Source organism: Rattus rattus, chromosome 11 (genome assembly GCF_011064425.1).
Source record: "Rattus rattus isolate New Zealand chromosome 11, Rrattus_CSIRO_v1, whole genome shotgun sequence".
NCBI lineage: Eukaryota > Metazoa > Chordata > Mammalia > Rodentia > Muridae > Rattus > Rattus rattus.
The window spans coordinates 13,115,283-13,131,330 of NC_046164.1; the positions used below are offsets into that span (position 1 = coordinate 13,115,283).

Sequence of the window (16,048 nt, forward strand, 5' to 3'; positions counted from 1 at the left end):
AGTCAATGGCACAGTATCCATCAGACATAAACCTGTTTAAGCTCCCAAAGCACTGAAATACTGCTATCTGACATGTTTCATAGACGTTATCCAAGATTCTCACACACTGAAAAGGGAATCTAAAGTCTGAGGCAGATAAAAGAAAAGCCTTGACTCCATTGTTCACGCTGGGAACCAATAGTCACAGACGATGGTTTAAGTAGCAGACACCATTTACCACGTGTCTGAGGATTACGATTGCTGTGATGATCACCGTGAGCAAATGCAACTTGGGAGGAAGGGGATTTTTCTTTCCTTTGCTCACAGTTTGAAACAACAGCCCATCATCAAAAGCAGGGAGGGTGGGAACTCAAGCAGGGCAGGGCTCTGGAGGCAGGAGCTGATGCAGAGGCCATGGAAGGGTGTCTTACTGGCTTTCTTCCCATGGCCTGATCAGCCTGCTTTCTTACAGAAACCAGGACCACCAGCCCAGGCATGCAGCTACCCATAATGAGCTAGGCCCTCTTCCATCAAGCACTAATTAAGAAAATGACCTACAGGCATGCGTACAGTCTATTCTTAATTTTCTTAACTGAGGTGCCCTCCTCTCCGGTGACTTTAGCTTGTGTCAAGTCGACGTAAATCTCTCCAGCACGCTTGGTTTTCACGGGCCAAGAGTCTATGCATCACCAACTGGATCAAGGTGGTCTCAGGCTGAAGGGATGTTGTACAGCTCAAGTTCATACAGGCAGCAGATTTCTGTTTCCTGTGGTTCTAAGACTGAGACCTGGATTGCCTTGCCAACCAGGACTGCAATCGGCAGCCACCCTAGTTTGTGAGCCTCAGACAAGATTGGGTCTCATTTCCTCAGAGATGACATTCGGCTGTCTTAGTGTGATGAGAGGGAGCCTACCCTTAACCCGGGAGCCAACTATCACATTACCCCAGTCACGCTGGCAGACCAGAGATGAGCCATTCTCCACCTATTTGGGGGTGGGGGTGCTTAGCAAGGGCCGAGCTCATTCATATCACCTTAAATTGCACCTTAGGACAGGAAGTCCTCAGAACAAATGTACTCACCCAGCTCTCCTCTATCACCAATATGCCTTTCCATGCTTCTAAATCGATTGTAGTTTCTGACCTGAACAAAGACTCGGGCAAATTGAAGACTAAAGGTTTTGAATTGCTTCGTGCAAGAAAAACAAATCATAAAATAGCAAATTCACCTCGCCTAATTCACTTCGGTACTGTGAAGATAATCTCTCAAGATTAGCTACTTTACAATATTGAATTCAGTCACCGTGATGAGTCCTGAATGAATGGATCTGAATAGCAATCTGAGCTGCCCGGAGCTGGTCATCCTGCAGCCTACAGAAGCTGGTCATCCTGCAGCCTACAGAAGCTGGTCATCCTGCAGCCTACAGAAGCTGGTCATCCTGCAGCCTACAGAAGCTGGTCATCCTGCAGCCTACAGAAGCTGGTCATCCTGCAGCCTACAGAAGCTGGTCATCCTGCAGCCTACAGAAGCTGGTAATCCTGCAGCCTACAGAAGGCAAGGTGGTACGTGCTCTGTAGTCTCAGAGCACAGTGATCCATCAGTCCTGAGCCAGTGTGACCAGAAACATTCTCTCCAGTTCAGCTAACAGACAGAAGGTTTCCGGTAAATCAATGACATGAAAACAATATTATCTGTACACCATGTCACTGTCTCTCCTCGAAGATGCCTTTATGGATTTTATTTTCCTGGGAGAAGGAAAAAAAATAATCATTAACTTTTTTACATGTTATAGGAAAAAAATCCACTGTGTGTGTGTGTGTGTGTGTGTGTGTGTGTGTGTGTGTGTGTGTGTGTGTTCTGGAATAGTTTTGTCCTCTGGGTGTGGTAGACGCCGGAAACAAGGCTCTGAGACGATGAACGATCTGAAAACACTCCTCTAGCAGTTATCCCGGTGGCATAGTGCTCACCAACGCAGACTTTTAAATCCAGATCTGTCCAGCTTTATCTGCAAGCTCGGGGTGGGGGGGGGGACTTTAAGTGGGTGATAAAACTGACTTGCCATAATGGAAAAATATATGCAAACTTGAAGGGAGTAATTTTGTTAAAGCCCAGTATTGGAAATTTACAGAAAAAATAAAAAATAATAGGGTACATACAGGTCATAGCAAGTGGGAAAGGGATATTTGTGGTCATGGGTGTATGTGTACATGATGCACAAATGTAGATTTTGCTGTATTTTGCGTTAGAATGATTGAAGATATTATGAAAATGTCAAGATTATGGAATTTCACATACATACATATAGGTCTATATACACAGAGAGATCGTGCATGTATAAAATACAACCATATATATATATAATATATATATGTGTGTGTGTTTCTACATATATATGTATTTCTACATATATATGTATTTCTACATATATATGTATTTCTACATATATATGTATTTCTACATATATATGTATTTCTACATATATATGTATTTCTACATATATATGTATTTCTACATATATATGTATTTCTACATATATATGTATTTCTACATATATATGTATTTCTACATATATATGTATTTCTACATATATATGTAGAAACAAACATATTGTTCCTCTAGAAAAATTTAAAGATCTGCGAACAAGAGATCCAGAGTCCTGCTAACTTTGTCACATTAGCAAATTGTTTTAAGATGGAGTATAAGAATAAAGTAAACAGCAATGGACGCCCTAGAGTCATTCAGAGTCAGGTCAGAAGTGCTCTCCTTGGTCCTCTGTCCCAAAATGATTCAAAGAGTCAAAAAAAGAGGTAAGATAATCAGGATGTGAAGTCAGCAGCAGAGCTCCAGCCTATTCCATGCGTGGGATAAGAAATGAAATGACTCCATTCTGTAAGGCTGGGATTGTGCACTGTTGTGTAAATGATGGTACCTATTTCATAAGCATAGCTTTCGTGTCTGTGTGGTTGAGTTTCCCTCGGCAATGAAAGTAGAACCTGATTAAAGGACAAGCTTTGGAAGTCAAAGAGTGAAGAAGGCACTTTCAGAAAGAAATATGTCTGTTTCAAATCAGAAGAAGACCCCAGAGCCATCCATTAACCCTCCCAAGAATTCATTGGCCATTCATTCATCTGACGAAGGCTTTGTCAGGGCCCCAGTCCTGACTGCCATCGGTCTTGAGGAAGCAGGAGGAAGAGACATGAGGTGACAGCTTTAGTCTAGAAAGTTAGCCCATTCATTCGTCATAAGCCTGTTATTTCATTGTGCCATTTTTGAGAATCCCTTGTCCCTAATCTACATAATACAGCTGCCGAGAACTCGGTGTGCCAGTACCAGGAAATAAAATCCCCATTGATTGAAAATAAGGCCCACGGGAAAGCTAGAAGATGGGACGGAGTTTGACAGCAGCCTACCACAGAACCAGCCCTTTGTTTTCTCCCTTGGCACTGGCCAGGTCATCAAGGGCTGGGACCAGGGGCTACTGGGGATGTGAAGGGGAAAAGCGGAAGTTAGTGATCCCGTCTGAGCTGGGGTATGGAGAGCGGGGAGCTCCCCCAAAGATACCAGGTGGAGCCACCCTGGTGTTTGAGGTGGAGCTGCTCAAGATTGAGAGACGTTCAGAACTGTAGTAGGCTGCAGAGGGGTAGGAGGCCTCTGTCAGGGACCAGACTGTTTAAAAACAAACAAAAAACCTTTAAAAACGCCCCCCCGCAAAAAAGAAAAGAAGGCCCCAAAGTCAATGTCCCATGATTGAGAACACAGTTGGGACAGGAGATTCAGAAAGTCAAGGTTATTTCAAAGGCGGATGTAACAAGATCCTTCTCCTCCCTCCTGGCAGTTCCTGGAAACTGAGCTTGAGAGAGGCTCTGAGGAATCAGTAGACCGTGCCTTCCTCCCAGGTCTCCCTGAAGCCAGATCTGAGTCAGGACAATGCATGAAAGCAAGATGAAATGTGAACGTGCGGGAGAGAGCTCCTTGACCACTGCTCCCTTCACGGTGTTCCTTCTTGCCATGAGAGGAGATGGAAACTCCCATGGCTTTGATTGGATGAGGAAAGATATAGCCATGAAGATCTCTAGATCTCTGCAAAATGGCTGCCTGTTCCCTGGAAACACCCAGCACCTCTGACTCAAAGGGAAGGTAGAGAGTTCAGACTGGCTCTTTGTGTCCAGCATCTTAAGCCGTGTCCTATCTCCTAGGTGTCCAGCAGCAGGTCCTATCTCCAGGACAAAGCTCTGAAGGAAGTGAGGATTCTGGCTCGTTACTGAAGCTTCCGTGCCCAGTCTGGCATGTAGAACACAGTAGGTGTGTAATAAATGCTTAGTAAATCGTAGAGAATGGCAGTGAAGAGGATCCCGACTTCAAGGAAGGAATCGAGCGAGATAGAAAAGGAAATATGCACAAGACGAAAGTTAAGAGCGGCTTCGTCTCTGTGTCTCATTCATGCACAATCCTCCAGTTCTTCAGCAGTGGGTTATGTGATGAAAACAAGCAAACCACAAGCAAGCAACAGTGTTTACAAACCTAACAGTTCTCCTCCCTTACAAGAACCATGCTCCTGGTAAACCAGGTAAAACAGAAGCAAAGGGAGATGGCGAATGCTAAGACTGTTAGTAAAACTACCAGAGAAATTTAACTACATTGCATTATCGTTCCAAAGGAGTTATCAATATTTCTCCAAAGAAACATCGACTTACCCATTTCTTTTCTGGTGTGTTTCAGGCGATAGTTTTGGTTTGCACACACAGAGCACACATCGGAGGGAGAGCAGCACCGTGTGAACATTTGTGTAGATTTCAGTAAACGTGAAAAGATCTCGGTTCCAGTTAGAGGACTCTTAAAAGCCAGCATGTTTTATATCACAAGGATTATTTTAAAGTGTTTTTGAATAGCAATTTCATGAAATTGGTAAAATATAGAGAGGTTATTATTATTCATTAAGACTGGGTTGTTACAGTGTTACTGTAAACACGTACTATTATGAATAGTAGCAAAGGGACCTAGATCCTAGTAGTTAGACCATGGGTAGCATCTCTTATGTGCTTATGCAGTTAAGGCACAGCGATCAGCCTGTGACACTGCTGGCCGAGTGGGAGGCTTTAGATAATCGCATCCTCACTGAGGATAGGAAAACAGGCGCACATGTTCCTGTTTCTCCCCACGATGGTAAGCCGCCAAAGCTATAACACAGCCAACTCATCGTGGGCAGCAACACCTAGAATTGGGAGCCAGAGACTTGCAGTCAACAGAGAGTTGAGTTCAGGTCCCCAGCATCCATGCAAAAGAGCAGGTATGGATCTGCTCCTGTAACACCAGTGCTGAGATGGGTATGGCCGTCCCGGGGATCAGTGGCTAGCCAAATTGGTGAATTATCTGTTCAGTGGGAGAGTGTGTCTCAAAATTAAGAAAAGAGCAATTGAGAATACATTTAGCATCCACCCTAGACCTACATATACATATGCATAGACATATACATATACTTGCATACACAGAAACATATACACCACACACACACACACACACACACACACACAGAAGTATTTTTTTAAAAGTACTATGAACCAAAATAAACCAGTATATTATCTCAATTGTTGCTTTGCTGGAAACTGACACAGTAGTTGAAGAACAAGACTTAGACATTAAGAAATGAATGAAAATACTTCTAACAAGAACAATAATTCACATTTCAAAGGCAATGACTTCCAAAGCCAGTCCCTTTGCATCCCAACAGACTGTAATGCAGAAATGTTCCCTTTGTCCTCTTAGGAAACAGATGCCTACTGGTTTATGGCGGGGTTGGGTTTCAATAAACCCATCACCAGTCGAAAATATCCTAAAGTCAAAAATGCATTTAGTGCATCTAATCAGCCGCGCATTGTTGCTTAACAGCACAGGACTGTGAAACAGCTGTGGCTCAGTGTCCCTGCTCAGCACTGTGAGAGCGGGAGCTGCCTCAGATCTCTATCCGCACACAACATCAAGATCGAAGATAAGGGTATATACACACACACACACACACACACACACACACACACACACAGACACCGGGGGCAGGAGGAGGGGCGGGGAGGGGAGAGGAGGGAGAGGGGGAAAGGGGGGGGGGGGGAGAGAGAAAGGGGGGGGGGGGGGGAGAGAGAGAGAGAGACAGAGAGACAAAGAGACAGAGACAGATTTCCAAAGCTGGCAACTGTCTAGAAATTCCTACATAAACACCGAGGTTCATAATTTCTTCTTGGTAGTTCAAAAACTCCTTTCCAAGTAAAACATGGTTATAATATTTCCCTAAAACTGGGGAAGGGAACATGGGCAACTGATCCAAGTGGGGCTTTTATTAATAGTTCGCCTCTGAGGCAGACGCATCAGGATGGAAATGAAGCAATACAGCATCAGAAACATACACTGTAGAGTAGAACAGGGGCAGATTCATGGACACTTCCGGGTTGAGTTGGCACAATGCAGACAGAGCTGAGTCCTAGCTTTTCCGCCAAAGAGATTCATCTTCCTCCGAGCTCAAAAATGTGTGAGTGTCAAGGGCGCAGGAACCACTCTGTGGCCAATGATCGTCGACATCTTCTCTGATTTCCCTCTCCACTCCCTTTTCATAGCTGGCTGCGGGGTGAAAAGCGTGCTCCCATTGGCCACTGCTTTGATAGGCAGCCGGAAGTTTAAAGTGACTGAACCGCTTGCAAAACAAACCGTGTGTCTTTAGGGTGGAGACTTCACGGTCCAATCACATTTCTCTATTTGACAGCACAGCTCATCAAATATGACCCAAAGCAAGCAGAGGTAAGTGCTATACTCAAATTCACTTTCTCACAAAGAATTGTTGAATCCTTTCAAAATGAGTCCCATCAATACCTTCTTCCGTCCTGGAAAATGATTCCCTCACCGTCTTCATTCCTCTTCCCAGTCCCTTTGTTGTCCTGTCCCCCTGGGAATCTTCCGCTTCCTTGGTGCTCATTTGCCTTTGCGTTCATTCCCCTCCTTTACGTTTCTGGCACCTGTCCCTCCTCTTATTTCTGTGTCGTTCTATCCCTGGTGCCTGCTGTCCTTCACGCGTGTGCCTTTGAACACCCACAATTCCTTCTCTCCTAATGAATACACTTTTCCGTCACTAAACAGTGTAGACCTCTTTATCTGTGAGGACTCAATCTGTGCTGCTAAATTTACAGTACATAATCCCAGCCAAGAATAAGAAAGGCAAAATGACACACTCAGATAAACGTCTATAGGCCTGTATCCCAACCAGGTGATTAGGTCCCAAAGTATCAAATCAAATGATGGGCAGACCAGGCATCTGACATGGTTCTAACTCGACAAGAATAGTTCAGCATATTTTGATACAGGAAAAAAAAATGGATCCCAGAAAGCTAGGAGGAGACAAAATAGATGGTGGAGAAAGCCAGGAGCTTAACTAATAGCAGTATCTCCTAGGTGAATGCCCCACACCACCTTGCGTGCTCCACTTCAGAACTAGAGCCGGAAGCAAGCTCGACGCCTGTGCCTTAAAGAGGTTCTGGTCTGGAGCGAAATAAGGCAGTGCCCAGAGGAAGAAGGCAGTGTAGAGATGACGTAAAGCTGGCACAACCGAGAAAAAGCAGGCTCGACTAGAAGCTGCCGGAAGGAAGGAATGCTGCATTTAGCTCCATTCGGCGAGAGCTTGGCTCCTTTAGAAAGCACAAAAGCTGTAGAGCCCCCCAGCGCTTCTCCGTTTCGTGGGCACGCTAACCTCCCGCACAGCTAGATCACAGCTCGTAGCTGCGTGGCTGAGTTCCAGCCAATAGGAGGGAGCAGAAGAGAAGCATCACGTGTAGCCTTGTCCGTAAAAGTTGCCCTGTGGTTTATCCTCTTCTGGCCATTTGGAGACTCCAACGCTTTTCTGCCATGCTGTCCATGAAATGGCTAAACAGATGCTGGCTCCCACCCCCTCCTTGTCTTTTCCCTTCAAGCTTCTATCAGTCTCTTTTCAATTTGTTACAGCAGCCAGAATGACCCTGACTTAAGTATAAGCATTGAAGGACGTCGTGAAGAAATTGCCCAAGAGGAGCAAGGCTGACGGCTGTGTCCCTGTTCTCCTGGATGGTGGACCCTTGTCTGTTCAACTCTGTAGCCCATTGCTATGTCACCGTTCTAATATCATTCAGCTACCTGATAAGTACTTAACGAGAGTACAGTAAGGAGATGTCACAGAAGCGATCTTACGTGCGCGCATGCGCAGATGAACTCGCTGGTGTTTGCCCATGTGGACGCCAGAGATCGACAGTGGGGCTCTGCCTCTGTGGCTCTCCATTTTGTTTGCTGAGACAGGATCTCTCACTGCTTGGCTGGTGAGCAAGGCCCTGGGATCCTGTATCTGCCAAAGCACCAGGGACATAGACACAGGACACAAGCTCAGCTTGCACATAGATGCTGGGGCTCCAAACTCAGGTCCTCATACACATACGCAGCAAGCAGTTTAACCAGGAAACCCTCTCTCCACCCACATGTCTACTTCCTCTTGTATTTTTCTTTAACGGTGAGTACAAATAACTTCCGTTGTTAGCGTTTTGTTCATTGATTCAGCCTAGCCATCCTGAATCCAAAAATGTTCACTGCGCAAAGCACTAATAGATCCGATCCCGACTTTACACTGTAGCTGTGAAATTGGCACTCGGGTGGGATTCTCCAGACTTCAGACGCTAATGGTACCTATCCTGTGTTGGTGACCATGTTCTCTCCCCTGCCTCTCTGCCCTGGATGCGGAGTTTGAAAATAAGGACATAATCCTTCCATTTTCCCTGAAATGACTCTTTAGAGTATACTGTGTGTTGGATGTCATCAGATCAAGTTGAAATTAGTATGGCATTCAATAAATGGTTTGAAATATCAATTTTGTTATTACCAGCTCATTCTTTAGAAAGTCCAATGGCATAACTATTATATGTATTACACTAACATTTACATACAACAGCACCTGTTAATAGATCTAATGATAGATTCTGAGTGAGTTTTATTAATTAACGCATTAATACCTCTAAATAACCATGAAATAACATGAATAACCATGTCATTAATTTAATACACGGTGTATATACATGCGTTGCTAAAGCATGTTATAGGAAACAATTCAAGATTTAAGATGTTTCCATTATGTACCAAGCATTTTCAAAATCTTGTAAACATACTATGAACACAAATCCTAATTCTGATAAAATTGCCCTCTAGCAACAAACATTAAATAGCAATAAAGTGTAAATAATTGCAGAGAGACGCTGAAGCAGCACAGGTGAGGAAGCAGTCAGTCGCGCTGAGCCATGGGGAAGGTGAGAGAGGGGTAACAGAAAAGATTCTTGCAGCTGCAACTGGAATAGAAGCTCACCCCAGGAAAAAGGAGGCACATCACGCACGGCCAAGTAGAGAACAGAATGGCTTTCAGAAGGGATATCCAGGAAGCTGAATGGAGACGCCTAGATCTCAGCTCCCACGGAGCCAAAATGGATGGATGGGTGGATGGGTGGATGGATGGATGGATGGATGGATGGATGGATGGATGGATGGGTGGGTGGATGGATGGATGGATAGATAGATAGATAGATAGATAGATAGATAGATGACAGATGACAGAGATATAGATGACAGATAGATGATAGATGATAGATAAATGATTGAGAGATGATTGATAGATGATAGACAAATAGATGATAGATAGATAGATAGATAGATAGATAGATAGATAGATAGATAGATGATACATAGGTAGATGAAGACAGACAGATAGACCAGAGGGACAGAAATGTGACACACACCACAACTTGCTCTTCCAGGACATCAAAAGCACAGAATGGATAAAGGACAGCCTGTGCAACAGATGGGGTACAGGATTCAAAGTTGACCCTCATTTCTCATCTTGTGCAATGGTAAACAAACTCAGATACATCAAACAGATGGAGTAGAGGGTTCAAACTCACCCCTTAGTTCTCACCATGTGCAATGGCAAACTCAAGTACCCAAAAGCCTAAATGTAAGACCAGCAACTGCCATTACTGGAAGAAATACACATGTCAACATACAGACAAAGGCGACAGATTTCCGAATCAGATCTCCAAAGCAAAGCAAAGACGACACATGACAAGGGGGATCGCATCAGAGAATGAAGATCTGCACAGCAAAGGAAGCAATTCATGGGGGGTGGGGTACAGACTGGAAAATCCACCTAGCTCCACTCACCAGGCGGGGGCAGAGGGGTAGCATGCAGAGCACACAAGGAACCAGAAAGAAACTTTAAAACAACCCAATTTTAAAATGAAGACGATATAGGTGGGTGTATCTCAAATGAATAAATGCAAACAGACAATAAATAAATGGGAAGACTTAGTAATATTAGCTCTTAGGGCATGCAAATAAAATCAAAACTATCACTAAATTCCATCTCATTCCAGTTGTAGCAACCAGTACCAAATTAATTGAGGGTTGGGGGACACACAGGCTGAGGAGGTAACGTCATCCATAAATGTCTATAAGGTGATTGCATGAGAAGCTGGTTCCTATGACCAGCATCTACATTAGGAACAAACAAGGAAAAACAAAGAAACACTGGCAGAGCCAAGGCTCACAAGGGCCTGGAAGCTCACACGCCAGCTAGTCTAGCCTAGGAAGTGAGCCCTGAGTCCCAGGAGAGACCCTGGAGTTGAGAATGACTAATGAAAAACTACCATAAACATGCAAGGCAAAGCACAAGTGTGTAGTCTCCGAACGTGTGGAAGGAGATGTGAGGTAGAGACAGGAGAATGCTGGAAACTGCTTGGATACATAGCCTGGTGTTCATCATGGAAAACATCAGAGACTGCCTCAACCAAGATGCAAAGTGAAGACCCATACCCAAGGTTGTCCTCTGACCTCCACAAGGACGGCATGGCAAGCTCATGCTTGCTTGCATTAGTATACAAGAAGGTGTACACACACACACACACACACACACACACACACACACACAAAAGACACATACACACAAACACACACACACAAAAGACACATACACAAAAGACACATACACACACACAGACACACACAAAAGACACATACACACACACAGAGACACACACAAAAGACACATACATACACCACACAGACACACACAAAAGACACACACACACACAGGGGGGTGGGGAGGGGACAGTAGCTGGGGGAAGAGAAACAAACAAAATATACAACTCATGGGGAATAAAATCTGAGCTTGGCCTCTGGCCTCCACACTCACATGCATACATACATGCACAAGTTCACACACAAACATTCAGATACACACACGTACACATACATGAACAGTCAATAATAACACATGAATAAAGTCAACACAAAACTAAACAATGCTTATAAGGATGTGGGAAAGGGGAACCATCCCCAATGGTGAGAATCAAAGTTAGCAAGTCATGGGAGTGAGGGCCTATCCAACCATATGCTTCTAGACATGTATCGAAGCAGATCAATTGGGCACAGTGAAGAGCTACTGCAGACGCATATTTACCAGGGCGTTATTTCCTCAGTAGCTAAACTGAGGAATCAAACTAAGTGCCCCTCAAGAGAGCCATGGAGAAAGGAAATGTGGTATACACATGGCGTTGTATTAGTCAGCAAAGAATAAAATCTCAGGGATTGCAGTGGAATAGACACTGGAAAATACAGTATGTTAAGGGAAGTAATCCAAGTGCGCGTACACACACACACACACACACACACACACACACACACACACACACACCAGTATTTTCTTTTCTCTCATACATGGAAACAAACATTAGCCTGAAAGTGAAATCTTCATAACCTAAGGCTCAGAAGTATGTGGAGAATAGAGAGCAGAAGAGAGATGGACAGATGGATGGATGGATGGATGGATGGATGGATGGATGGATGGATGGATGGACGGAAGGACAGATGGATGAGCATAACTGATGCATGCTGTGTGCATGACTGGAGATAACACTAGATCCCAGGAAACATGCTCATTTGTGTTCCTTTTTTAATAGAACCATAAGTTCTTCGGCGGATAGTATATTTGGGGAAAAGTGTTAGTATGTTGTTCTACAGAATTAGAAACTGTTCTGCCAAGGAACGTTCCTCTGTAGGCAGTGTGGAAGCCAGGGCTGGGTATCAGTCAATCATCCGAACCACTGGGGATGGCACTCCACGTGGACACTCCCAGCCTCCAGCCTACGATGGTAGCAAGCCCCTGTGAGCTGACAAAGTCTAAATGATGCGGCTGAGCTATGAACGACTCCTAAGTAAGACATTCACGGTGAACGGCAAGTTTGAGTAGACCACAAATCCATATATGAAATACCAGCGGAATTCAGGCATAACGGAAGAGAAAGGCCCGAGGAAGAAGAACATTTTACAAATGCAATATTGAAAGAGCAATGAAAAAAATGGCCATCAAGAGAGAGAGACCTAATGCCTGACCATGGGGATGGTGGGAAATCAGGAAGCAGTGAGCTTCAACCCCGGCTAACACTGCCAGCCACTTAGCAGACAGCAACATTCATGACACTTGTCTCTAGGTGTTCATGCCTCCCCTCTTGCCCGGATCTTGACATCTGCCTCCAAATCTCTTTTGGATTCAGAAAAATGTCTGATATCCATATCTGTTTTGCTAGCTCCCTCCTGCGGTTTGAAGGTGGCCCGTTCTCCAGGAGCCCTAGTGTTCTCCAGTCGGTTACGCCCTCCCTCAGATGGGAGCCGCAGCGAGCAGGTGGGTCACTGTCTGCATCTTAGTCCAGCCCCACTTCTGGTCCACACTCCGCTTCCTGAATACAATCAGCCATCTTACCTCCCTGCCTTCATGCCTTCCTCATCATGGTGGACTATCTCCCTTCTCAAATGGAGAGTCACAATAAACTGTTCCTTCCTGATGTTGCTTTTATTACAACTGCAAGCTAATTAATACACTCCTGATCCACGTCTTTGCCCTTTGCAACTTTGGCTTTCCGGTCATTTAACGAGGAAGGCCGGCACCCGTTAGGACTGGCTGCAACCTAAGCCTGGCAATAAGACTGAAAACTGACTCATATTGGCTACTACCTAACGCCTGGTGTTAGAACATGAAGAACCCTGTGTCTGTGCTTCTTCTAGCTTTATCCTCAGACGAAATAACCAGAAGTATCACACATGCTGTCCCTCACAGTTCTGGTCCAAACACAGGCAAACTTTGAAAGTCACCATTTTGAAATTCAAAGGAACTAAGAATTAACAATTTGATGGTGGGAGGACCGATCTTGTCTGACGATCCGACTGCACCTGGAATCCAGTAAAACACAAGCTGCCAGGGCGCTCCCTCGAGGAATTTTTTTGATGGTGTCCTTTGAAACAGGAAATGTAGGCGACTCCTTTGGTGGCATCCCAGATTAAGGGGCCCAGAAGGAGGACACTGCTCTCTGCCTGCTTGCCCTCCGGGTGACACGTTCATTCATCCTAGCACTGTGACCTCCCTTTCATGACACAGAACCAACTTCTTCAAGAGTCCCATGTAGTCGAAGATCAGCAGCTCTCCAGGAACCCTCAGGCCCTCAGCTCCGAACCAGCAGTGCTGAGACATCCAGCCTTGCAGACTAAGCAACTACCGGATTCTCGGCCTTTCCAGCGTGAGACGGTCATTGTCTCACAGTGCACAAAGCACACCCATTCCACCAAGTCTTCCTTCAGAGAGCCCCGAATAAGGTAGGCAGTGTCTGTGTCCAAGCTGAACCGTGTGCATGCTGAGATGAGGAGGGGAAAGGAAACCAGTGGACTAGCTGGCAGTGTAGGATCCACCCTCACCATCTCCTGTCTCCTCCTTCTGCCATGGCCGTATGGTGAGAGGATTGCGACTGTTAGTGAACTGTGACGGACAGACTGAAAGACATTAAATTCTAGGTCGGAGAGATGGCTCAGTGGTTAGGAGCACTGACTGCTCTTCCAGAGGTCCCGAGTTCAAATCCCAGCAACCACATGGTGGCTCACAACCATCTGTAATGAGATCTGATGCCCTCTTCTTGTGTGTCTGACAGCTACAGTATACCTATACAGAATAAATAAGTAAATCTTCCTTTAAAAAGAGAAGAAAGATGTTAAATTCATATCATCTTATCAAGAGCCTAGTGTAGGAAACAAAAAAAGAGTGACAGAAAGGTCTTTTAGGGTCAAACGAAATCTAGCGGACTTATTTTTAGATGACACTTTGCAGAGAAGTCTTCTTCTATAGGTAGGAGAGAGGAAGCTACAGTTGATTTTATACGGAGATAGGAGGGAAGGGAATCACAGATAGTTGGTCAGCCATCCGGGGCACTCTTCATGGGGGACACACTGAGCACAGAAGGCTGCAGATGACATCGAAGAAAGAAAATTGTAGAGTGCACTTGCCTCAGGCCATATGCTTTCTTTTACAAGAAGCGGGTAAGGCCTTCTTCACATAATGGAGTGAGAAAATGGGATTAGGAGCTCACAGGAAACTTGTAACGGGGTTGTAATGGCCGCCATGGGAAATGGGATAGGAAGCGGAGGAGACACGTAAGCGAAAGGGTTGCTAAGCAAGAACAGGAACCCAGCTGAGGAGGAAGCTCATAAACCCGTAACAGAGAAAATCAGCGTGGTTATACGACGCTCAGCTGGCTTAGCCTTCCAGCAGGAGAGGGCAGCCAGCCAACCGCGCTGATCTGGGTGAGAGTTCGGAGAATAGAGCTACAGTCGGAATAGGGAAGAGGAGGGAACAACATTCATGATGCACATTATCAATCCTCACAGAGCCAAAGTTAGGTAGGAAAACAACAGCAGGTGAGCGATGGCCTCAGACCAAAGGAAGGCCCTGACAGACACTTGACAGAGTCCTTGAAGAGACACTGAGAGGAACGGGGTGGGAAGGAGGGGGAGCTCCCAGGAAGAGAGGGGATAATGTCAGCTTGACAACAGTGTGACTTGTAATTTCCCCCTCTTCCTCCTTTCCACCTTCGTGGGACTCCCAAACACTGTGGCCGAGACCTGTTCAACACACTAATCTATTATCGATTGCATCTGTTATCCTACCCTTGCTGTCCAGTTTACGGTTTTGCTAGGCAAATTTCCTTTCCTTTGAAATCCGAAGTCCATCCGTTTTTAGCCACTTGTCTACCTCACAGTCTGCCGTCTGGGGTGAACCCGAAGAAAGGGTTTTTGGTTTTGTTTTACTTTGCACTTTTACGTCTTTATAAATATACTTGGGGTTTGAGCCACCTTGATTGGCAGTGCATTTTTTATTTTTATGAATGGACATAATTAAATCCTTTGTGTAAAGACATTTTAGTAGCAAAGATAAGACTATAGTTAAACAAGAGCACAGTTCTGAGCACCAGTAAGTATATGTCAGAAACTAAAAGAAGCCTTCGTCCAGTGACCTGGGCAAGCGCCTTTTCTGATGGTGACTCAAACTGTACCATGGTAGACAGGCGCTTAACATGCACCGATCGAAGGCTGAATTCATAGCTTGTGACGGTGAATGGGAAGCGCTTGACAGGGTCAAATATTTTAAATAAATTTAAATTCCACTGCAGGTGAGGATGTGAATCGGAGATGAGCGCAGATTGCAGGCAAAGGGAATGCTGGAGCTGTCAGAGCGCCTTCCAAACTGAAAGATGTCTCAGCTCCGCAGTCAAATCCTAGATGAGCAAGACAGGCCGGTGCTGTAAATGGTGACATCTGGAATGGGCCAGCGGCAAGCTCTGCATGAAGATGGGGGATAGCCTCTTCCCTCCGAGCTTCACATAAAGACCCTTCCAGCACCACTCTCTATAGGGGCATCGCTCATAAGCCCACAGTTTCTCTTCTTGAAAACAAACACGCCTTGTCTGCAGGGGGACAGGGCAGGCCTTCTGAAGCGGTCAGAGCAAGGACTATTGCCTTCTGTTACTCAGCTTAATCCATGCACACCGATGAAGCTGTGTCCCTCCCGTAAGGAACTTCGGGTTTTCTAAGATAAACTGGATTAGCGTGGAGGTTAGCATATATGTATTGTATGTATACCTATGTTAAATATTACATGTAATGAATGCACATGAATCCTAAGAGTTACTCATGATCTATGCATCAGAGAAA

General features: G+C 45.1%; 1 protein-coding gene and 1 pseudogene across 4 annotated transcripts in view; one reads left to right on the forward strand and one right to left on the reverse strand.

Moving 5' to 3' along the window:
* Mapk10 (mitogen-activated protein kinase 10) overlaps positions 1-16,048 on the reverse strand; it is a 270,635-nt gene that overhangs the window by 88,195 nt on the left and 166,392 nt on the right. The window lies entirely within an intron of this gene.
* LOC116912615 lies at positions 1,299-3,645 on the forward strand (annotated as a pseudogene).